The sequence below is a fragment of the Bos indicus genome, chromosome 21 (genome assembly GCF_029378745.1).
Source record: "Bos indicus isolate NIAB-ARS_2022 breed Sahiwal x Tharparkar chromosome 21, NIAB-ARS_B.indTharparkar_mat_pri_1.0, whole genome shotgun sequence".
NCBI classification, from domain to species: Eukaryota; Metazoa; Chordata; class Mammalia; order Artiodactyla; family Bovidae; genus Bos; species Bos indicus.
The window spans coordinates 5,643,726-5,667,360 of record NC_091780.1 but is presented as its reverse complement, the minus strand read 5'-3'; the positions used below and the strand labels follow the sequence as shown (position 1 = coordinate 5,667,360).

General features: G+C 43.6%; 1 protein-coding gene across 1 annotated transcript in view; it reads right to left on the bottom strand.

Annotated features, from left to right (window-relative positions):
* The window catches only part of CHSY1 (chondroitin sulfate synthase 1), an 89,962-nt gene that overhangs the window by 3,513 nt on the left and 62,814 nt on the right, over positions 1-23,635 (bottom strand). The gene's annotated exons all lie outside the window — the stretch shown is intronic.

The window sequence follows — 23,635 nt, the reverse complement described above, 5'->3', positions numbered from 1 at the left end:
ACCATCTGTGTGTTCCTAGGCAGGCAGGAGAGGGCCTGCTCGCTAGCCACCAGCTCTCAAGCGCCAGGGCAAAGCTGAAGGGCAGGCAAGGCAAGGGGGTTCATCACCCCATTCGCTCTCCCTGTCTTAGGACACTGGTTGGGCAAACAAAAGTTTGAGGTCCTTCAGCCAAAACAGGGTCTGTTGCCTCAAGCTAGATAGGGAATATACTTAATTATCCAGTACAGTCACGCAACAGAATGATGACCTCTATAAGAATGAAGAATTTAAAAATTTGCAAAAAATGTTTTAGTAAAAATAAGGTTTACAGCTGGTATCTGATAACCTAGTCTTTGTTTCATTTGTGGCTCAACTTTGTCTTTCTGAACATGTTACTAAAAACTAACTCTTGACAAGGGTACATGGATTTGGATCAAGTCGTTTATTTGCCTCTGGACAGTCATATTTTTGACTTTTTTTTTTCCTCGAGCCACTAAAGTTGTAATAATAGAAAAATACAGATTAATATTTTTACACCACATTTTCTTTTTCTATACAATTACCATAGGCTACCAATAAATGAAGCCAGTAAGAGCAAAAAGAAGAGAAATGCTTTCAAAGAATGGCTTAAGTAGAAAAATAAAAAGGCACACATATAATGCTACCGGTGGTGAGCAGGGGCTGTGAGCACACCCACTGGCTCAATTCCCTGGAGCTGTGAGTCTGCTGAACACTGACCACCTACGTCCTGTCCTTGGAAGAGCAAGCCAGCCTGGAACTCATCATTTCCGACTTTGCTCTCCAAATCATCTATAATCAACATACAAGGCACGTGTGCACATGGAATTATCCACTGAAATAATTTCCAAATGTGACAGTTAGGTGGAACAGGTAGTCAAGCAAAAAAAAAAAAAAAAGAAAGAAAGAAAAGAAGCAGAGAGAGTGTCTCTACCGTTAGAGAGAGCACCACCCTTCTCCCGGCAGCAGGCACGTGGGGTGCTCACCCACTTGTGTGCAAGTGCCCACTCACTGTTACTCTTAGCACAAACAGCACTTAACTCCTTAAAACACCCAACTTAGTAAATGACCTGATTTGCTGAGAGGGCTTTCAGTAACTGATGCTTGAATTCCTCCAGCCCCGGACGGACAGGCCACAGAATGATAAATAAGAAAAGTGACAAGGCTTGGATGATGGTCGTAAGGACCATAAGAATTTACCTTTCTTTTAAGTTCACTCTTTAGACAGGTCACAACAAAAAAACTTTAATGGAATTCCTATCGAAAGTATTTTCACCATTCATTTTCTAGCTGGGCTGATTTCTGGGGAAGAAGTACCTGGCTCCAAGGTGACGAGTGAGTGTCCTCTGAGGATTCAAAACCATGAAGAAACACTGGGGAAAACCCTTTGCAGATGCTAAAGATATGAAACAAATACCTTCAATACCATCATTTCCTTCTTCTGACCCTAACCCCTGAGGTACTCCGCCCGTGACAAAGGTCATGAGGAAGGAGGCTCGACATACGCAAAGGCGGGATCGAGCCTCAAACCCCTATATACCCCAACAACTTGAGGTCATTCTTCCAGTTTTAACAAACTCAGCCTTTACAACATCCATCAAATTAGCTAGGCAAGCCACCTGACCCCGCTTTCTCCTCCTGAAGACTCTACTGTGTGAGAAGAGTCACTCAAAGGTCAGCAACATCCTCATCAGAGCAAAGAACTCGGCAAAACCCAATGCTCTGAGGTCAGGGAAAAGTACAATCACCACTGTAAGCCATATGATGGAAGGTTTCCTAACGATTTTGGCAGAGTTTAAATATCTGTTATAATTACAAATTATTTCCATTTTGTCTGCTTATAACTTTCAAAGTTTTGAAAATGAGCGCGAAGAACCACGACTGTTTTGGAAAGGTCCCTTTTACATCTTCAAGAATACAGACACAGCGAGCCATCAGCCTGGCCGTAAATGCTGCTTTCCAACTCTGAAGATGCTCTGAAGCAGGCAGGCTCCTTCCTCGCCCTGTGCTGCCAATTCCGTCTGCACGGGCGTCTCAACTTTGCTCTGCTCCCGGCCTGCTGGCTGATGTCTCCGTCTCCCAATGGGTCTCCTTGCAGAATTCTATTCTTTCCTCAATTCTGCACAGTACCAAAACCAGTCTTCTTAAAATATAAATCAGAGGCTTAAGGCTAAAATATGCATGGTAGAACCCACATGAGTCTCCTTCCCAAATGCTCTTAAAAGAGAATAAAGAAACGCAAAAGGAATAAACTCGTAAGGACCAAGAGAACGGGGTCACAGACACAGACACAGTAGACAGGAAACGTCCCCAAATTCTTAGAAAATGGAGCATGAAGGAAGTTGAAACCAAACAGACTGCTCTGAAGAGTGAGCCAATTTATTTAATCCTGAGAACCCCTGGGAAAAGACACTGGTGTTGCAAAAGCTAGTGGGTTGGGGAGCTCCAGGGCTGAACACAGGGAGAGTGGAGGAGCTGGGAATATGAAGCAGGGAGAGTGGAGGTGCTGGGAATATGAAGCAGGGAGAGTGGAGGAACTGGGAATAGGGAGCAGGGCGAGCCCCACGGCTCCTCCCACAGAACATCTCAGGAGCCGAGGGAGGCCACTGGTAGGAGACGCCCAACATCTTTAGAAACACGCTCCCAGTCACTCTGCCATTTAGACGATGGGTCTTTTGCCAGAATTCATGTAGGTTGCCTGTTGACTGTTGCAACTAAACTAGCACTGTGAGTAGCAAATACTGGCGGTTTCTTAATGCAGAAATCATTCACAGTAGTTATTCCTGAATGTCCCTGTTTATAGGTTATCTTTCTTTATTCCTCTGGGGTTACTTCACTGATAAGCACATAAGCCTTAAGTTCAATCTCTCCAAAAATGAAATGTGAACACCTGCGTAGAGGTGAGTTCAAAGCTGACAACAGGGGGAAGTGAAGTGAAGTTGCTCAGTCGTGTCCAACTCTTTGGCACCCTATGAACTGCAGCTTGCCAGGGTCCTCTGTCCATGGAATTCTCTTGGCAAGAATACTGGAGTGGGTATCTGTTTCCTTCTCCAGGGGATCTTTCCAACCCAGGGATAGAACCCAGGTCTCCCACATTGCAGGCAGATTCTTTACCATCTGAACTACCAGGGAGACAGCAAAGATACTGGTTTTAAAAAAAAATCTTGCCTACAGAGATTCCACTTAGTTTTTCAACGCTTCAGTCTCAAGTGACAATCAACAGCAAAGACCATCAGGCAACCGGAGAGGGTTCCAATGGGAAAGATGGAGACAAAACAAAGAAACAAAAAGCTTGGTGAAAACGCAAACAGTGAAATGACAAGAAAAACTCTACAACCAAAACAAAAACTACCAGGTATTCAAAGAGAAGCTACTGTCTCTGTGCAACAAAAATAGAATACTATAAAAAAGAACAACCAGAAAACAAATAAGCTCTTGAAATTAAAATAAAATAGCAAAACAAAAAGAATAGAGTTCAAAGATAAAACTGAAGAATACACCAGAAAATAGAGAAACAAAAACAGAACACAGGAGAGAAACATATTCATTCTAGAAAGAGAAAGCACATGGGGAAGAAAATACCAAAAAAGGGTCTAAAATGAAAGTGTTCAGATGCCTGGACTGAATCCTAAGTGCCCAGAACAGAGTACAGACTGGGAATGCTACAGGTAAAACTATTAGAGGAGAAAAAAGGCTGCATATAAATAATTCAGAAACTGGAGTGGCACTAAACATACACAAAACTAAAGAATACCGCCTTCAAAAGTGGGAAGAGTGAAAATTATTTCTTCATATACAAGTGTCTTCCCAACCAAACTATCCATCAAGTAAGAGGGAAGAAACAGTTTCAGGTACTCAACAACCCCAATTTCACCCTGCATCCATTCTTTCCCAGGAAGCTACTAGAGGAAGTGCCCATCCAGAATACAGGGATAAGTCTGGAAAGATGACACAGGATCCAGGAAGCAAGGGGAAAACACAGAAGGAAGAAGAGAGCCCAGAACGACAGTGCCAGGAAGTCCGCCCAGAACAGTACTGTGGATTGCAGGTTTGTGTCCCCCAGACTCGTGAGTCGGGAGGGAGGGCCTCTGGAAGGTGCCTGAGCTTAGACAGGCAGTGAGAGTAGGGCCCCCAGTGAGACAGGGGACCTCACTCACAAGGGGACGGAGTACCAGGAGAGGACACAGCAGGAAGGCGGCTGTGTGCAAACCCCCTGGACAGTCCTACCGAACCCACAATGCTGACACTCGGATCCTGGACTTCCAGCCTCCAGAACTGTGAAAACTGCTGCTGTTTAAGCCACCCAGTCTACAGAATTTTTGTTCTAGCAGCTGGAACAGACTAGACAAAGAGCTCTGCAGCAGGCTGAGGGTACCAGTGCATACGGAAAACGGCCCAGACGGCTCACTGCTTGCATCTCCAGAGTCCAGCTCGGTGCTTGACACACTGCAAGATACTCAACTTGAATTAATGATTAACAGTGGTCCTGAAGCATAGCAAGTATCAAGAAACTGAACGACCACAGCTGATGCGGATAGACACAATACAATATAGCTGTGCTCCACTGACCAGGATACACTCCAAAACGTAAAAATCAGCAGCATGTCTTGAAAGAGAATACATACCACCGAAGGATATAGCTGTCATTTGGTTTTCACTCCCCAGACACCAGTATACTACTGTGAGTTTTATTCTTGGCTATCAAAACCCTGCATGAGGAGAGCAAGGCCCATCAGGAGTCCTCTGTGAAAGCAGGTCTTCACGTGTGACTGATAATTCTTAGACTCAATATGACATCATGTTTCCAAACACTTTCAGGGAAACATTTCTCAGAATGTTTCAGAAGCGGTCCATGGCCATTACTTTCATAGTGACTGAAGTAGAGACCAGCTTTACCTGAAACATGGAGTTTCAGCGTGCTGAAGGAATAAATACAGAGAAGAGAAAATGACTGACCAGCAGGCTTCTGATCCCCTGGAACTGTTGCAGACTGAGAATTTCAAGCTGTAGTAAAGCTGCTGTAAGCATCTTCTGGCTAAAGTTTGGCTGAAAGAAATGTTGTATTATATTCCTTCTTTCTTTTACTGAGAAGAAATCTGTTGCAAGACAGAACTGTGTATGCACATTTGTGCGTGCATGTGTGTGTTTAGTGGAGGAAGCACTTATTTTATGGTCAAGTCTATACCTAGATAAGCTAGTGCCTCCCCTCCTCAATTTGCTCCAAGCGACTGACTTAGCCCACTAACATTGCCACAAGACAAATGTTTTAGACAAAGAAGCCGCTCACTTGGCACACAGGATGGAGTAACGTACCTGCTAGGATCCTAAGAAAAGTCTAAATAAATGCCAGTGAAACAGCTCCGTTTCTAAAAGGGCAAATGCAGGTGCAAGTACTTCACAGAGAAGTAGACACAGTGTAACAGGTGAGCATGGGCACCTCCGCAGAAGGGTGTTAATGGCAATATTCAGACCCTGCCTGAATCGGCTGCCCTTGGCACCTCGTGGTCATTTAGCACATCTAGCAATCTCCCTCAACTTCTATACAAAGCCTTATACTGTGCAGAGGCAAGAAATCATTTTCTTCTCACCCTCAATGTGGCACAATGGGAGAGGAGGGAAAATTCAGATTTCAGGGAAACTTTTGAAGAGAGAAATACATACAACAAATGAACTTCCAAATTAAGAACAGAAAAATAAAGCATAATTCCAAGTAAAGATGTCAGTGAGATATGAAGGCCAGGTTAGGGAAGAAGGCTCGAGAATGCTCTGTGACTTGAACCTGAAAAGGAGGCGGGGGCTGGAGGGAGGTCCTGGAGAAGCAGCCCGTGCTTAGACATGGCCCTCCTACCCCACCTGCCCAGGCCTGCAGGGTGGCCCTGGTTGGGGGGGGGTCAGGGCCCCCTGCATTTACCCCTCAGCACTCCACCCCTCGTCACCCTGTCCACGGCTCACCCGAGCCCACCTCAGCACTCGGAGGTCTCATTTCTGCCTTTGTAGTAGTTCAGGCTGCATTTGATTTTGGACTCTCTGGCAAAGCTCTCCTCAAGCTATCTTTGTTTTTACCTTGACTAGTTCTCTGCTGTTATTCAGGTTTTTCCTACCTTTTACTTTTCTCTGAAGCTGTCCGGTTGCATTAAGAAGGCATGTTGTGGGTGGGATGAAATTAAACCATTTTGCTCTTAGGCACTTGAATGAGAAATAACTGCATCGTTAAGCTGACCATCTATATCACTATCCGTTGTCCCTCTTTCCCTCATACGATAGCTAATTCCACTGCTTACTACAACGTTCCCCATTAAGCAGGTGAAATGCAGGTAAGATTTAATTTCTGAACTCCAGAGAATTTTCTGGATTCAACAGGAACGAAGTTTTCAGTCTCTTAGAGGAATAACCGTATCATTAAGAAAACTTGGCAATTTTCTAATAACAGAAATAAAACTATCATTTCTCTTAAAGAAAATTTAGAATATAACGACAAAGTATAAAGGTTAAAAAAATAAGACTACATACTGACACTTACTGCTTTTATGCTACCAATAAGACCTCAGACAAGTCATTTGAATTTCTTGGGCCTCAAGTTTTCTCATTTATAAAATGATTGTACAGAGGTTCCTTCAAAGTGAAGAATTCTAAGCTCTTATGTGCTAACTGTAGAACCAGTCCCATAGTCATGCCCTGATGTTCTTCAACCCATCCATCCTGATATGGTTGAAGGTGTAACATCAGGATGTTATAGGATTCTACCTTTACCATATCAAACTGTATTAAAGGGTAACAACACATCCCAAGGAACTGTTTCCATCTCATAAAAACAAACCTCCAATTATGTTATAAATGAAAAGAGTTAAGAACATGAGACTCATAATAGTTCATTTTAGTAACACTAGAGGTAACAAATATCCAAGTTTTTGGTAATAAAGAATATGTATTTTGCATAGTACCAAATTTAGAGCAAGGATTTACTATTAACAAGTACACATTCTTTGGAAAAATATTATAAAAAGCAAAGCTGAAAAACACTGCAGAAGAAAACACAAATAAATGCATATAGGTTATCTAATAATCACAAGGAATACCTTGTTGAAAACACTCTAAAGGCTTTTCAAGATGGAGTACCACTGAAGGTTTGAAGTTAATTTCCAGTGTCCATAAAACAGCCCTTAATCTTTGATCTAAAAAGCAGCCCCATAATCTTGGATTCCAGAAAATCTCTCTCTTTTCTGGGAGATGTTTCAAGACTCTGAGTCATTCTATTGTAAATCTGAAAGGGGTTAATAAATAGCAAGGTCACTCTATTCCCAGAACTTCTAACCAGCTGGGAATAACTATCAACTACCCATGTCTAATCTTTAGTTAACAAATACTTCAATGGTCTTCATTAGCAAATGTCCTTCTTGTCCTCTGCAATGAACATCAACATTCTCATTAAGTCAAGACTCTTCCCATTAACTGTTTACATTAATGTCATCATTAAGTACATATTTCAGCAATATCAACAGATTATCACTGCTCCAGATGGACAGCTATTTCTAACTGTGATTTATGCAGTGTTTTAATTCACTGCACAGAATTTTTCTTACCCTTTTGTCCTAAGAACTGATTTAAAGAAAATATGGATTGTGTAAATGTCAGGAGACCATAACTAGTGGTAGTTTCAAAATAACTATATTCACAAGTTTTAAATACTTAAAATAACAATGTCATAAACCTGCAGGTAGGGTTTCCAGAAAGTTTATTGCCTGAAGCAGGATCTTCTGAGATGAAAGAGGAAATCTGTTGATTATCAGGTCAAGATCACTGATACAAACTGGGCCTGTTCCCAGCTCTCAACACATATGGTTACTCTACATGTCCCTATTAGGTCTCTTCTAATTAGTTTTGTGTAGGCTTTGCCAATTTTCATCCAATTAAGTTCAAGGATTAGGTGCTTAGTGTTTTAAAGACTCTATTCAAGAAAGTAAGTTTTCCATGGGAATTAAGCTGGGTCTTTAATGGTAAAAAAAAAAAAAAAAAAAAAAGAACTATATGCGTGTCTTGAATGGTTAGTGTTAAATTTTGAAATCTAAAAACAACCTTTTAAAAAAGCCTGACACATTTCAAAATAATTGAGAATTAATCTTGGCAAAGTAAAGGAAAACTGTTGGTAGTAATTTAGGACTTCTACATCAGACAATAAAAGTATATGCAGAACTATCTTTAAATGACCAAAGTCTTATGCAAATACAGCACCAAATACTTGACTGAACATTCACATTAAAGGCATTGTACCATGCAGGGAAAATTCACAAGGCCAGTATAAAGACAGGATATGCAAGCACATGTACACACAAACACACCCGGCCACATACAAAGTGTCACGTGAGTGCATGTTCCTCGGTCCTTTGTCTCGTCACAACAAAGATTTGGAGCGACGGACATTAAAGCCCTCAGCGCATCACAGCTCTTGGGTCTTGGACAAACCGTGCTACAGCTCTTAAACAAATCAGTATTACAGCTCTATTTTATTTAGAAGATAGCAGGAGAGAGAGAGAGAGAGAGTGAGCGCGCACATGCATGGGGGAGAGAGAGTCCCTGAGAAAACGCTTTGGCTCCTCCTTTTATGTTTTTTCCTCCACCTGGGCCTGCCCTATGCAAATTGGGCTTAGCCAGGAGTGCTGTTTGTTCTGCTCAAAGTCTTCACTCTGGTCCTCGGACCTTCCTTTGACCTTCCTTGTCTTCTAGCCACTGCCATTTTGGACTCCTTTTCCCTATTCTACCTACCTAACAAAAGGATGCGTGAGCATGTGTACACACACACACACACACTCTCGCTCTCTCTGATATGCAACCGAGCCCAGCACTGAATAGCCTGACACAGGACACCAGTGAGGGGCTCCCTCTGAAACTCGGCTCACAGCAGGTACTTGGGTCCAGCCCCCACTGGCCTCTGCTGATCCATCACTCACAGAACCGGAAAGAAGCTCCAGTCAACAAGCGACACACAGCTCTCACACCTGACCAAAAGTCTTTGTGACAAACTGAGTTAAGCTGTGGTCTAGATCACCAAAAAACAAAGCAGAACAAAAATAAAACTAAGCAAGAGGGAGTCAGGAGAGCAGGATATATAGGAATATAGCCCTGTGAGGCCAGATTTTTAAAGAGAAGCTAGAAATCTGACTGTTTTGTGTAGAATCTTCTACCTTTTAAATCTCAGCAACCATTTCAAACGAGAAAAAGAAACACAGGCCAAAATAAGTCTGTGGGTCAAATATGGCCTATAAGTTCATCTCCTTCTAGGATTTTTTAAAAGTCTATTCCTGATTTGTTATGGAATCTCATTCTGTCTAAAGATATTTTGTACCATTAATATTTTATTTTAAAATGTTTTATTTATTTTAAAGCTGAATTTGTTACAGTATCACTTTTGGACACAAGACACCTGGAGTCTTAGCTCTCTGAAGAGGGATCGAACCTGCACCTGCTGTGTTGGAAGGCAAAGTCTTATTAACCCACTGGACTGCCAGGTAAGTCCCTGTACCATTTAACTTTCCACGTTTATCAAGCAGTATCTCACCAAAGCCCACCCCGTAAAGATTCAAGTGGCCTTTAAATTATGAAGGACTATGAATGACGAGAGCTGCAGTCACGAGATAAGGCCATCAGGTGAAGGCAGCAAGCAAACTGGGGGAGGGGGCAGTGGGGAAAGCACAGCTCGATTACCCTGCATTTATGAGACCCTGAACGTCTCATAAAGCACAGCAACCACTTTAGAACCGATGGTGTGTACTACAGATTTGTTTCACACATTAAAGTCAGTATTTTAGCCAAGTACACAGCGCTGAGGAATATGCACTTGAATTAGTGGATCAAGAGTGGGCTTGGGATACTCAGGTTTAATGAACTCTGTGGGGTTAAAACAGAGTTTAAGTCTGTGTTAAGACTCAGACTGTGTTAAGTCTGAGAAGGGATTCTCAATGCACAACTATCACACAAACCCTTGAATTCTTAAAGCTTTCTTTCACAAAAGATTATAAGAAAAACTTTGCTGGAAGACATTTTGGCAATTTCTTATAAAACTAAATGTATTCTTACTGTATGATCTAACAATTGCACTTCTTGGTATTTACCAAACTGAACTGAAAACTTGTATCCACAAAAAAACCTGCACATGGATGATCAAAACTGCCAAATCCTGCAATCAGCCAAGATGTCCTTCAGAGTGTGTTAGGTGCTCAGTTGTGTCCGATTCCTTGCGACCCCATGGACTGTAGCCCTCCAGGCTCCTCTGTCCACAGAATTCTCCAGGCAAGAATACTGGAAAGTGAAAGGAAAAGTCACTGTGTCCGACTCTTTGCGACCCCACGGACTATACAGTCCATGGAATTCTCCAGGCCAGAATACCGGAGTGGGTAGTCTTTCCTTTCTCCAGGGGATCTTCCCAACTCAGGGATTGAACCCAGGTCTCCCACATGGCAGGTGGATTCTTTACCACCTGGGCCACAAGGGAAGCCCAAGAATACTGGAGTGGGTTGCTATTCTCTTCTCCAATGTCCTTCAGTAGGTGAATGGATAAACTGTGATACATCCAGAAAATGGAATACTATTCAGAACTAAAAAGAAATGGTTATAAAGCCATGAAAAAACATGGAAGAACTGTAAGTGCATACTATTAAGTGAAAGAAGCCAACCTGAAAAAGCTACATACTATTGTAATATCAACTGTATCACATTCTGGAAAAGGCAAAACTAGGAGCAATAAAAAGACCAGTGTTGTTAGCGGGTAGGACAGGGATGGCCAGGTGAGGCACAGGGGATTTCCAGGGCGGGGAAGCGAATCTGCATGGTACTACAGTGGGGCCCACGGGGCATCACGCACTTGTCAGAACCCAGGGAGTGTTCAACACCAAGACGGAACCTAAGGGACTATGGACTCTGGATAATTACGATGCAGGTTCACAGATTATAATACATGTACCACTTGGTGAGGGATGTTGATAATGGGGTGGCTGTGTGCGGTGGGGTGGGAGGGCTGGGGTATATGGAACTTGGTACATTTTGCTTTGAAACTAAAACTACAAAAAATGGAGCTTACTACTTAAAACAAAAAAACAAAAAATACAGGCCACCCACTAGGGAAAAAAGTCCTCAAAATATTTATGTTAATTAAGACAGATTCTAGGGGGAAACAGTAAATCTTTTTCTCTGGATTGTTATTTATGATCAATTCTTTCACCCTTCCTTTGTTCATCCATCCACTCACTGCTCTAGACAAAACAAACCATTTAGATAAATATATAAAATACTTGAAATTTCAGATGCTTTGTGAAAAGAGGTAAGTGAAAATAAAAATGCAAGTGATTTACTATCACAATGGATATAATCTTTTGTCCTTTACGACAGTAATCCAAACTAAAAAGCCTTATAGAAAGAGAAGAAATAGTTTGAGCATCTGACCATCTACTACGAGACATCATGCTTCTCTCCCTTTGATTCTCTCCAAAAATGCACACATTCTTCACAACTTTAAACCCTTTGAGGGAAAACCTAGTTTTATTCATAAGCCATTGCCCCATCAGTACTTGCTGAATAAATGAACATCATTTCTCACATCACACAAATGAGGACAGAAAGATGAATCACTTAACAGTAAGTGGCTTCAGACAATATTTAAACATAACAAGTAAAAAGCAGCACCAGTTTAGAAATCATTGGAAGGACTGATCTGAAGCTGAAGCTCCAATACTCTGGCCACCTGATGTGAAGAACTGACTCACTGGAAAAGACCCTGATGCTGGGAAAGATTGAAGGTGGGAGAAGGGGATGGCCGAGGATGAGATGGTTGGATGGCATCACTGACTCGATGGGCATGAGTCTGAGCAAGCTTCGGGAGTTGCTGATGGACAGGGAGGCCTGGCGTGCTGCAGTCCATGGGGTTGCAAAGAGTCGGACACAACTGAGCAACCGATAACTGAATTGAACTGATCACATCATACCAGTTGGATAAACGCTGGAGATGATGCAGAGACAAGGGAATCGTCCTATAACCATTAGTGGGAATGTAAACCGGTGCAGCCACTATGGAGAATAACATGGGGGTTCCTCAAAAAACTAAAAGCAGAACCACCAAATGAATCAGCAATCCCACTCCTTGCCATATATCCAAAGAAAACTCTAATTGAAAATGATACATGTGCCTCAAGTTCATGGCAGCACTGTTTACAATAGCCAAGACATGTAAGCAACCCAGATGTCTATTAACCGATGAGTGGATAAAGAAGATGTCATATGCGCGCACACACACACAATAGAATATGACTCAATTGCCAAAACTAGAGATTATCATACTAAGTAAAGTCAGAGAAAGACAAATATCATATGTGAAATCTAAGGTATGATACAAATGAGCTCATTTACAAAACAGAAACAGCCTCACAGAAAACAAACCTATGGGTATAAAGGGGAAAGTGTGGCGGGGGTGGGGGTGGCATAAATTAGGAGTTTGAGATTGGTAGATACAAAGTATTATATACAAAATAAACAACAAAGTACCTACTGTACAGTGCAGGGAACTCTATTCAGTATCATGTCATAACCTATACTGTAAAAGATGAAAAAGAAAATATATATACACACGTACACACACACATACTATGTATATAAACACACAACTGAATCACTCCACTCTATACCAAAAACTAAGACTACATTGTGAAATCAACTATATTTTAATAACATAAATTCCAAGACAACCTACCTCCCTCATACAACCATTCAACGGGACTGTTATTAGAAGTTACCCGTGAGAACGCAGGTCTTTTCCTCCAAAGGGTTCTTCAAGGGTACTGGACTTTGTAACAAAGGCTTCTCACCTCGAACCCAGAAAGGCAGGCAGGCATTAGTAAGCAGCACCTCTGGGAGGGTCTGTGCAGCACTCAGCATGGGCTCACGTGTGAGGCCGTGGGGGTCCTGCTGCCCTGCGCATCTCACACATGGGTGGGGGATGTCGGGGGTGTGTGCAGACCATCAGCAGCTACCCGGGGACCCCGGGGGGCGGGGTGGGGCCTGCTCTCGGGGCGTTCACCCTCCAGGGCCAGAACATGCAGTGTAGGAAGACCAGCTGACACAGGAGGCTGAGGACCAGAAGGTGGGAGACTGGACAGAGGGGAGCTCTGCAGACTCAGGAAGGGAAGGCGCTCAGGCAGGGGCTGTCAGAGCCAAGCCCAGTCAGAAGCAACTGGGAAGGGAAGTGCTGCAGAGGGCACAGCAGGTCAGACAGGAGACGACAACGCGCTCCCGAAAGCTGGCATCCGTCCACTCCACGCTCACCCTCCCTGCCAGAAGCAGACCATGGCTGGCTCCCCTGAGCTCCGCGGCCCAAGGGGCCCAAGGTGCTACTACAGTCCCTCCAGGCCGGCTCACAGCAAGGCATGTTCATGTGGCTGTGGGGCCAATAAGTTAGTTACATAACAGAGTGTGTGTGTACCTCTGTGAACAGAAGGCGGGGAGGGGAGGGAGATGGACAGAATTTTAACAGCATAATCTTATCAAAGGTTTAAAAGGAGGAAATGACTACCCCGAACTTTCTGAATAAGTGTGTGTCTGTACACAAATGGGGCTTGCCAGGTGGCACTAGTGGTAAAGAGTCTGCCTGCAATGCAGGAGGTTTGATCCCAGGGTCATGAAGATCCCCTAGAAGAGGGAATGGTAACTCACTCCAGTACCCTTGCCTGGAGAATCCCATGGACAGAGGAGCCCGGCAGGCTACAGTCCATGGGGTCACAAAGAGTCGGACTAAAGTGACTTACCATATACATATACATGCACACACACACACACACAGTGGGACCAAAATTTGTCAGACAGTATAAGAGCAAAGACAAGAATGAAGAAGCCCCTTTTTGATGTGAGCACAACACAAACATCCTGGCACCAAGGAAGAGGGGGTGGGGCCAGCAGCAATGCCCCGCCCTGCTGGAATGGGACTGATGCTGTGTCGGCCATACGTGCGATGCCTCTTACCAGGGAGCTGCTGGGGGCACAGAGTCTCAGCACCAGGGGGCACTGAGTCTCAGCAGGGAGCAGCTGAGGGCACTGAGTGTCAGCACCAGTGGGCACTGAGTCTCAGCAGGGAGCAGCAGAGGGCACTGAGTCTCAGCACCAGGCGCACTGAGTGTCAGTGGGGAGCAGCCGAGGGCACTGAGTGTCAGCACTGGGGGCACTGAGTGTCAGTGGGGAGCAGCTGGGGGCACTGAGTCTCAGCACCGGGGGCACTGAGTCTCAGCAGGGAGCAGCCGAGGGCACTAAGTGTCAGCACCAGGGGCACCGAATGTCAGCGGGGAGCAGCTGGGGGCACTGAGTCTCAGCACCGGGGGCATGCCAGGAGAGGGGGACCTCTTCAGGGACAGTGCCACTTGCACTTGGCACAGATCCCCATACCTCCCTCTCCATCCACTTCCTTCCTTCTTGAAGCTGCTTAGAGGCAGCCATAGCCGCCAGCCCTGGCCCAGCACCAGAACCAAGTAGGATCCAAGTGCCAGCCCAGTTGTCTTTACAGCAGAAGTGGCTCAGAAGTACTAAGCAACTTTCCCTCAGTGCCCTATGGATGGAGTGACTGAGTCTTGGACAGCAAAGCCATTATTAGCAATAGGAGTTAAGGAATTTCTAAGTCAGAAAACTGAAAAGAAACCTGGCTGTGAAACAAGAAAGGGTAACTTTTATTTTATCACTAACGTTTATTTACATATGGGCCTGGGGTACTCTAAATTGAAAGGAAACAGAATGATGAGAAAGTTCATTCCTGGTAAAGCTATCTCCACTAATTAAGAGTTTCAGTTCAGTTCAGTCACTCAGTCGTGTCCGACTCTTTGCAACCCCATGAATCGCAGCACGCCAGGCCTCCCTGTCCATCACCAACTCCTGGAGTTCACTCAAACTTATGTCCATCGAGTCGGTGATGCCATCCAGCCATCTCATCCTCTGTCGTCCCCTTCTCCTCCTGCCCCCAATCCCTCCCAGCATCAGGGTCTTTTCCAATGAGTCAACTCTTTGCATGAGGTGGCCAAAGTACTGGAGTTCCAGCTTTAGCTTCATCATTCCTTCCAAAGAAATCCCAGGACTGATCTCCTTCAGAATGGACTGGTTGGACCTGCTTGCAGTCCAAGGGACTCTCAAGAGTCTTCTCCAACACCACAGTTCAAAAGCATCAATTCTTCAGTGCTCAGCTTTCTTCACAGTCCAACTAACATCCATACATGACCACCGGAAAAACCATCGACTAGACGGACCTTTGTTGGCAAAGTAATGTCTCTGCTTTTCAATATGCTATCTAGGTTGGACATAACTTTCCTTTCAAGGAGTAAGCGTGTTTTAATTTCATGGCTGCAATCACCATCTGCAGTGATTTTGGAGCCCCCCAAAATAAAGTCTGACACTGTTTCCACTGTTTCCCCATCTATTTCCCATGAAGTGATGGGACCAGATGCCATGATCTTTGTTTTCTGAATGTTGAGCTTTAAGCCAACTTTTTCACTCTCCTCTTTCACTTTCATCAAGAGGCTTTTTAGTTCCTCTTCACTTTCTGCCATAAGGGTGGTATCATCTGTATATCTGAGGTTATTGATATTTCTCCCGGCAATCCTGACTCCAGCTTCTGCTTCCTCCAGCCCAGCATTTCTCATGATGTACTCTGCATATAAGTTAAATAAACAGGGTGACAATATACAGCCTTGACATACTCCTTTTCCTATTTGGAACCAGTCTGTTGTTCCATGTCCAGTTCTAACTGTTGCTTCCTGATCTGCATATAGGTTTCTCAAGAGGCAGGTCAGGTGGTCTGGTATTCCCATCGCTTTCAGAATTTCCCATAGTTTCTTGTGATCCACACAGTCAAAGGCTTTGGCATAGTCAATAAAGCAGAAATAGATGTTTTTCTGGAACTCTCTTGCTTTTTCCATGATCCAGCAGATGTTGGCAATTTGATCTCTGGTTCCTCTGCCTTTTCTAAAACCAGCTTGAACATGTGGAAGTTCATGGTTCACGTATTGCTGAAGCCTGGCTTGGAGAATTTTGAGCATTACTTTACCAGCATGTGAGATGAGCGCAATTGTGCGGTAGTTTGAGCATTCTTTGGCATTGCCTTTCTTTGGGATTGGAATGAAAACTGACCTTTTCCAGTCCTGTGGCCACTGCTGAGTTTTCCAAATTTGCTGGCATATTGAGTGCAGCACTTTCACAGCATCATCTTTCAGGATTTGAAATAGCTCAACTGGAATTCCATCACCTCCACTAGCTTTGTTTGTAGTGATGCTTTCTAAGGCCCACTTGACTTCATATTCCAGGATGTCTGGCTCTAGGTCAGTGATCACACCGTTGTGATTATCTGGGTTGTAAACTCTTTTTTTTGTACAGTTCTTCTGGGTATTCTTGCCACCTCTTCTTAATATCTTCTGCTTCTGTTAGGTCCATACCATTTCTGTCCTTTATTGAGCTCATCTTTGCATGAAATGTTTCCTTGGTAGCTCTAATTTTCTTGAAGAGATCTCTAGTCTTTCCCATTCTATTGTTTTCCTCTATTTCTTTGCATTGGTCGCTGAGGAAGGCTTTCTTATCTCTTCTTGCTATTCTTTGGAACTCTGCCTTCAGATGCTTATATCTTTCCTTTTCTCCTTTGCTTTTCGCTTTTCTTCTTTTCACTGCTATTTGTAAGGCCTCCTCAGACAGCCATTTTACTTTTTTGCATTTCTTTTCCATGGGGATGGTCTTGATTCCTATCTCCTGTACAGTGTCATGAACCTCAGTCCATAGTTCATCAGGCACTCTGTCTGTAAGATCTAATCCCTTAAATCTATTTCTCACTTCCACTGTATAATCATAAGGGATTTGATTTAGGTCATACTTGAATGGTCTAGTGGTTTTCCCTACTTTCTTCAATTTAAGTCTGAATTTGGCAATAAGTTCATGATCTGAGCCACAGTCAGCTCCTGGTCTTGTTTTTGCTGACTGTATAGAGCTTCTCCATCTTTGGTTGCAAAGAATATAATCAATCTGATTTTGGTGTTGACCATCTGGCGATGTCCACGTGTAGAGTCTTCTCTTGTGTTGTTGGAAGAGGGTGCTTGCTATGACCAGTGCGCTTCCTTGGCAAAACTCTATTAGCCTTTGCCCTGCTTCATTCTGTACCCCAAGGGCAAATTTGCCTGTTACTCCAGGTGTTTCTTGACTTCCTACTTTTGTATTCCAGTCCCCTATAATGAAAAGGACATCTTTTTTGGGTGTTAGTTCTAAAAGGTCTTGTAGGTCATCATAGAACTGTTCAACTTCAGCTTCTTCAGTGTTACTGGTTGGGGCATAGGCTTGGATTACCGTGATTTTGAATGCTTTGCCTTGGAAACGAAGAGAAATCATTCTGTTGTTTTTGAGATTGCATCCAAGTACTGCATTTTGGATTCTTTTTTTTTTTTTTTTTTTTTTTTGCATTTTGGATTCTTTGTTTACCCTCCTGTTTCTTAGCCTGTTCACATATCAACACATTTCACATGGTGGATCTCTGAGATACAGTTAAGCAGGCTAGGTAACATTTCAAAATAATATATTTTAATGAATGCATTTTAAATGATAACTTCTAAATTAATTTTCCTCTGAGTTCTGTGGCCAATACAACTCTCGAGCTATCAATCTTGCCCTTATGGCCCTCCCTTGCTTCGTACCTAATGTTCTGCACCTTTACATACTGGGTTGGCCAAAAAGTTCAGGTTTTCCATAACGCTTTATGAAAACCCAAACAAAGTTTTTAGCCAACCTAATATAACTAATAATCAAGTACTAGAAACAGAATGGGCTTCCCTGGTTGCTAAGCTGGTCAAGAATCTGCCTCCAGATCACCCGGAGAAGGCATAGGCTACCCACTCCAGTACTCTTGCCTGGAGAATCCTCATGGACAGAGCCTGGTGGGCTACAGTCCTCGAGGTCACCAAGAGTCAGACGGGACTGAGTGACTAAGCACAGCACAGAAAGAAAATGGGATAACTGCTTCTAAACACCAAATGAAGTGGTATTTAATCACACAAACCCGCTGTGGCCTAGCCTGGCAAAGCAGTAATGCTCTTCTTTTGTACTTCACTCAAAACTCTTTCTCCGAGATTTAATTTGGAGTTGGGTACAGAGGCCAGATTAGGCTTCAGCAACAAAACCAAATTATACTTGGTAAATTAGGTAGTGTGTATATACTTATTTTATAAACACACCACACCTGAGTAATAATTCTACTTTTGACCATCTTATTTTCTTGAAACAGTATTGTTTCTTGAAACAACAGTGACTGCTAAATAAAATCAAGCCATCAGGACTTTACGCAAAGAAAAAGGGTCACTAAAATTATAAGCCATGAGGAAAGCAAAAATTTCATAGAAGCAAGAAAGCTGAAAGGTTAAAAGTAAAGGAATAAGTCATACATCAACCAAAGGCTAGAAGTACAAACTTCTTTCATTAAAAAAAAAGTTTGGTGGGGGAAGAGTATCAACTGAATAGAATTTCATAAAGATTTAGAATCAAATTCAAGTTACATATTATGTTGACCCAAGTTCAGTTCAGTTGCTCAATCGTGTCCGACTCTTTGCAACCCCATGGACTGTAGCACACCAGGCCTCCCTGTCCATTAGCAACTCCCAGAGCTTGCTCAAACTCATGTCCATTGAGTCGGTGATGTGATCCAACCATCTCATCCTATTGTCCCCTTCTCCTCCTGTCTTCAATCTTCCCCAGCATCAGGGTGTTTTCTAATGAGTCAGTTCTTCGTATCAGGTGGCCAGAGTATTGGAGCTTCAGCTTCAGCATCAGTCCTTCCAATGATTTCTAAGCTGGTGCTGCTTTTTCCTTGTTATGTTTAAATATTGTCTGGAGCCACTTACTGTTAAGTGATTAATCTTTCTGTCCTCATTTGTGTGATGTGAGAAATGATGTTCATTTATTCAGCAAGTGCTGATGGGGCAATGGCTTATGAATAAAAACAGGTTTTCCCTCAAAGGGTTTAAAGTTGTGAAGTAATCCACCATGAACTACAGACACATTCCTAGAATACAAAGGAGCAACATATATTTAGTTTTAATTACTTTAATCTTTGTTGTACATTACTTTCAAGTATAATAAATGTAAGGGTTTTCCCGTGGTGCCAGTGGTGAAGAGTCTGCCTGCCAATGCAGGAGATTTAAGAGATGCAGGTTCAATGTCTGGTTCAGGAAGATGCCCTGGAGGAGGGCACAGCAATCTACTCCAGTATTCTTGCCTGGCGAACTCCATGGACAGAGGGGCCTGGTGGGCTACAGTCCACAGGGGCACCAAGAGGCAAACAGGACTAAAGCAACTTCGCATGCATGCAAGCAAGCACAACGCAAATACTTAAGAATCACAGATTTTGCTTTATTTCTTCCCAAAGAAGGTGGTGCTATGTGAGCTCAGTCATGTCCACTCTTTGTGACCCCGTGGATGGCAGCCCACCAGGCTCCTCTGTTCAAGGGATTCTCCAGGCAAGAATACTGGAGTGGGTTGCCATTTCTTCCTCCAAAAAAAAGGTGGTATTAATCTATTTTCCCTCAAACCTGACAATCACAAATTGGCACCTGTCATCTACAACAATTAGATCATGCTGCTGCAACTGCTGATCCTCAATCCCTGCTGAAAGGAGTTCAGGGTGGAGCAGACATGAGGTGCTCTGTGCTGGGGCGGGGGGAGGGAGGCAGGGGGCTGGAAAGCAGACCCTCAGATAGTCAGATAGTTTGATTTTAAGAGCCCAAGTCTTGTATCTCCCCATAACTAGAAAAGCACTAAAATCCTTCATAGTGACAACTGTTTCTCATGACCAGCAAAGCTCCATGAGACTAGTGGAAACCTTCTGGAAAGATACGTGCTTGACTGTACGTATTCCCCCTTCACCAGAATCACATATATACTGACCGTTCCCCTCTGCCTCTTCAGAGCAGTCTCAGAGCTATCTGAGGTGCTGACTCCTGAGCTGCAGTCCTCATTTTGCCCCAAATAAAGCTTAACTCACAACCCTTACATTGTGCATCTTTTTTCAGTCGACAAACCCATTATATTTTCTTTAAGCTCTGATAATAGTAATAAAGCATTTCCATGCTCCCCAAATGGAAGTTTAATCACAAATGAATTCCCAGTCTCAGTGTTAAGAGTAGGGGTAAAGTTAAAAGACACATAGCAGATACCCCAAGGGAAACTCCCAGCTGGACTGATTTGCTAGTTTCACACTGTAACTTGAGAATATTCCTAAGCCTTACATTACATCCTACTATTACAGCCACTGTTTTTCCATGAGAGGAAAACTCAGGGGCAGTATCTAAGGGCACCCTAAATTATGGTGCTTATATAAAGTTAATTAATTAATACCAAAAAACCATACTACATATAATAAAGCCGAAACCACGAATGAAAGGAAGCCCCCCATAGAACTGAGCTTCCCTGCAAGCTTATCATTAACCTTTCTATCTGAACCAGTATTTCCTTTCAAGTCCCTTTTCTGTTCCCCTCAGGACTGAGGCTATCAAAGTAAACAGGATAATACTGAAACCCAGCGGGACCCTGCCAAGCCTGCCCTGGTACAAAAGCCCCCTCCACTTCCTGTTTCTTGTTCGTAGGAAAAAGTCTTTAGTCTCCTAAGGCCTTCCCTAAGTTAACAGAAAGCAGACTCAATTAGTAACTAATTAGGAAAGTGAGAGACTGCAGAACAAAGGAAGAGCAGTCAAGCAAGAAGTCATGATAGCTGAACAATCTCATGCAAATATTCGAGTTGTTCTACAGAAACTAAGACTCCCACCCAGGTGGAGGATGGTGACGACAAATGCAGACCCCAGACTGCTTGGAACCAGAAGGTTCATGCATGATTAAGATTCCCAAAACGCCACGCTGCTACCTTACCGCCAGCCTGTCAGAAGAAATCCTTGCCCTGCACCCCTCACCCCAAATGCTGCCTCTAAAAGCCCCTCCCTGAAAGCCATCAGGAAGTTCAGGTCTACTGAGTATGAGCTGCCTGTTCTCCATGCTTTGTGCTTCTTTGTTTGTGTTTAGCGGCTCAGTCGAGTCCAACTCTTTACGATCCCATGGACAGCAGCCCGCCAGGCTCCTCTGTCCATGGGGTTTTCCAGGCAAGAACACAGGAGTAGGTTGCCATGCCCTCCTCCACGGGGTCTTCCTAACCCAGGGATCGAACCCAGGTCTCCCACATTGCTGGCGGATTCTTTACTTCCTGAGCCACCAGGGAAGCCCTGCAAATGGCACCCTGCAAATAAATGCTGCACTTTTCTTCACCACAATCTGGTGTCAGCAGACTGACTGGCTTTGCTGCTCATGGACTCAAGCTTGTTCTAGTAGTTCAGTTCAGTCCCTCAGTCGAGTCTGACTCTTTGTGACCCCATGGACTGCAGCACGCCAGGCCTCACTGTCCATCACCAACTCCCAGAGCTCACTAAAACTCATGTCCATTGAGTGGGTGATGCCATCCAACCATTTCATCCTCTGTCATCCCTTCTCCTCCCGCCTTGAATCTTTCCCAGCATCAGGATCTTTTCCAATGAGTCAGTTCTTCTCATCAGGTGGCCAAAATATTGGAGTTTCAGCTTCAACATCAGTCCTTCCAATGAATATTCAGAGTTTATTTCCTTTAGGATGGACTGGTTGGATCTTGTAACAGAACTACAATGTATTGATGACCAGTTCCTAACAGTCAATGATTCTTGCCAATGGAAATGCTTGATAGAAACCTATTTCCCATTCAGATCTCATATTAGCTTTTTAAGCTAAAAGTCAATTAAATGGGACTGTGCAACTATAACATCTGACCCTGGTACATTGCCATGATTTCCAAATGTTCCCCTGCTGGCTGGTATCTTTTCAAGCCCGACTGTCTCTCCAGGCCCTGGTCTCCTCCTGTGCACGTACCCAGAGCACCACAACCGTGCAGCTGAGGACAAGGCCACCAGACAACGCGGAGAAACGAAACTACATACAGACCCGTTCAGGTCCCTAAATGACTGTGAGGAGCAGAGTCCCTTCCTTCCTGGAATACATGCCTACCCAGAAAGAAATTAACGTCCATCTCCACTGCATTTCTCAGGTGGCTGTGACGGTGTTCAGCCCTCTTCTAAGTCATATGTAACTCTGTAGGATGACATCTCTCAAAAATTATGTAGCAACTATTTTCTGAGCAGGATTTTACATAGTTCGTGTGATCTCATGCCAGTCCTGGGGATCATTCCCATTTAACAGAAGAAGACAAAGAGCTTCAGGAAACCAGCTGAGCCGACAAGGAGACCAGCGAGTAACGGCAGAGCTGACGTCTGAACGCCTGTGTCTTAACTGGAGCAGAGACCAGCACGTTCATGGCAAGTCCTGCTTCTCACGCTCATTTGCCTAACTATTGTCTATGGCTGCTTTTGTTGGGACAGACACCTTACAGCGCACAAAGCCTAGAGTATTTACTGTCTGGCCCTTGACAGGAAAAGTCCACTGACCCCTGGTCTGGAGCCGCATGCTGTCACAGTGCCTCTGCTCACCAGGGCCAAGCCAGGCACGCAGAGACTGTGCCTGGTGCGGGGCCCTCCCCACGGCTCACCTCCCTGTCCGCAGCCCTGTGTTCCTGCCCCCAAACCCACCACTCTTGACCAGGGCCGGGCTGTGTCTCCCTCACAGAAGGCGCTCCATTACACCCATGGAAGTCACAGCTCTGGCTTCTGACCTTCTTGACGCTATCTATACAGCTCTTAAAAAAAAGCAATTTCAAAATTAAAAACTTTATGTAAGTTGCTTAAAATAAATACTTGATTCAAGGGAAATTAAAAGTCTGAAAATAGTAACACCAGAAGCAGAAACTCAATGCATCAAATTCTGCATACTTTATACTTTGTGGTATATATTCATTTGCTTTGGTTTTGTCCATAAAGGCCGTTTCAAGACACAAAACCATGACATAACACTCCCTGAAATAGAACCCTCAAAGACCACGAACAGCAGACTTCTGTTCATTTTATCCCTGTTTCTAACCAGCATTGGAGTTGCACGAGCAACTGGATATGAATGAGTCACAAAAGCTCCCAGAAGCATCAGTCTGAATAAGGTATGAGAAAAAGTGACTTCATCTACACAATTCATTTCACAACAAATGGAAATATTTGTTTTTCACAACAAATATTTTTTGAACACCTACTATGTATCAGGCAGAGGTGTAGAGTCACCCAGTACTCTAAAGCATGAAGTAAATATTTTTCAAGTACTTGTCATCTACGTGACAATATAGATTAAGACAAAACACAATCACCATCTGCAGTCATTTAATGAGCCGATTTACTTCTAGATTTTTAAACTTTCATTCTTATGTGTTTCAAGGTTAAAAAAAAAAAAGAGAAGTTTTGACTCCTCCTGCCACAAACTGCCAGCTGTAAAGAAAATTATGAAGGTCTGATCTCTGTGACTGGTACATGTGCTGTGAAGATGAGGCTGAGATCCCAGAACCTGTTTAGCTCCTCATAGGCTATGTGTTCTCAAACAAGTCTCAGCTTAATTGTGAAATAAAGCAATTGGGAAATAATGAAAGTCCCTTCCAGGGTTACAATTCAGGGTAAACTAATAGTATGAACAGGATAAGGGGGCCCATTCA